This window comes from Tupaia chinensis, unplaced genomic scaffold (genome assembly GCF_000334495.1).
Source record: "Tupaia chinensis unplaced genomic scaffold, TupChi_1.0 Scaffold000098_2, whole genome shotgun sequence".
Taxonomy (NCBI): Eukaryota; Metazoa; Chordata; class Mammalia; order Scandentia; family Tupaiidae; genus Tupaia; species Tupaia belangeri.
The window spans coordinates 632,343-634,430 of NW_006159561.1; positions in this window are offsets into that span (position 1 = coordinate 632,343).

Genomic DNA, 2,088 nt, shown 5'->3' on the forward strand with positions numbered 1-2,088 from the left:
TCCATTCTCCTCTCGGGATCTTGGGCACGCATGAACACGCGCCCAGCGTGAATTCTAAGCCACCGGGTCCGGGACGCGAACTGCGGTTGACTACATGGGAGTCCAGTGACATAGCCATTACGCTAACTGCTGGTTCCCACATTTGATATATATTGAGGGGAGACATACAGTGTCTGTATTTCACAATCTGGTTTGCTTCACTTAGCACTAAATTTATAGTCTTCCATTTTGTAGCAAATGACAGTACCTTATTGTTTTTATGGTGGAGTAGTATTCCACAGAGTACATGTGCCACAGTTTGCTTTATTTACTTATTTATTTAATTCAGTCATCCATCTCTGGGCATTTGGTTGATTCCATCTCCTAGCAATTATGAATAATGCTGCAATAAGCCTGGATGTACAAGTCTCTTTCAACTGAGGGCTTTTCTATACTTCTATATTTCTATAAATACCCAAGAGTAGTAGTACTAGGTCATTTGGTAGTTCTGTTTGTGGGTTCCTGAGGAAACTCCATACTGTCTTCCACAGTGGCTATACTAATTTATGTTCTACCAACAGTATGGAGGGTTCCCCTTTCACCACAGCCTCACCAACCCTTTCTCTTCTTAATTTTTTGATCATAGCCATTCTGACTGGGGTGAAGTGGTATTTCATTGTGGTTTTGATTTGGATTTCCTTTAATAATAAGAGACATTGAGCATATTTTCATATGCCTTTTGGCCATTCATATGTTTTCCTTAGAAAGTTGTCTGTTCAGCTCATTTGCCCACTTTAAAATTAGATAGTTTATTTTGGGGGGAGTTGGTTTTTGTTTTTGTCGTTGTTTTGTTTTGCTTGTGGGTAATCTGCTTGAGTTCCCTACATGTTCTGGATATCAGTCCTTTACCTGAAGCATAGTGTCCAAATATCCTCTCCCCTCTGAGGGATCTCTCTTCACTCTGAGTATTGTTTCCTTTGCTGTACTGAAGCTTTTTAGCCTGACGGATTCCCTTTTGTCTACTCTTTTAAATGTGCCTAATGAAATTTAAATGTGGCACCAATGTAATATCCACCATTATCTCTTTAAAATGTATTCAATAATGTCGTAAAAACAGAAGGTAATTCTGCATTATACTTTTCTTCCTTAAACTCTTATTTCCATTCGACTTCTGTAACATATTTTTTCCTAATGTAACATATTTTATACATAAAAGCCTTTATTTATCATCCTGTCAAACACATGTGCATAAAAATGTGTATAAAACTGAAGTTTATTTTTTATTTCATGTCACAAGAATGTGCTAGTAGTTTAACACAATTATTCTGTATTAAGCTATTATCCCAATTGTTACTAGTAAATGACTAAGCAAAATATCATAAAGTAGTATAAATATTGATAAATAATTTTTAGATGTAAAGAGTGAAAAGCAAAATCTATTGGGAAAACATCTGTAATGAAATAGGCAGAAGTTTCTATTTTTTCTCAATATTCTTCTGCCCATGGGTGAATATTGCTTTTGGCTTTAGTGGTTGAATACTTGAGATCAATTAAATTCCTTTTTTCCTTTTCAGAGTATAGGCTCTGAGAAATCTTGTTCACCTAAATACATAGATGGGGATGGGAATAGTTTTGTTATAGCAGCACCTCTCAGTTCTCTGCAATCCTTTGAAGTTGTGTAGGAATCTGTCATCAAAAATTACGTCTAATGATCTCTCAATTGACAATTCGATTAGGTCTCCTTCAGTGACGATAAAAGCACCGAATTGGAAACTACCTGACTTCTAAAAGCGTTTCTTACCCTGTCATTAGAGTCATTCATTTTCCTAGTTTCTGGGAAATATACCAAAAGGAGTTTACCAAGTCTTATCGAACAACTCTCAGTAATTATACCTGTTATTCTGTCACTCACGCATCTTGTTCATTTTCAGGACAAGTTGAGACCATGGAAACATTTCAATACACGTTTGCCAATACAATCTCATTGATTTTTTTAAATGTGCTTATTTTTATAAGAAAATACCTACCAGGTGAGCTAATAAAGTCTACCTTTGCTGTAAAATCCCAGCACCCAAATAAAACCTACATTCAGAAAAAAAAAAGGGGATA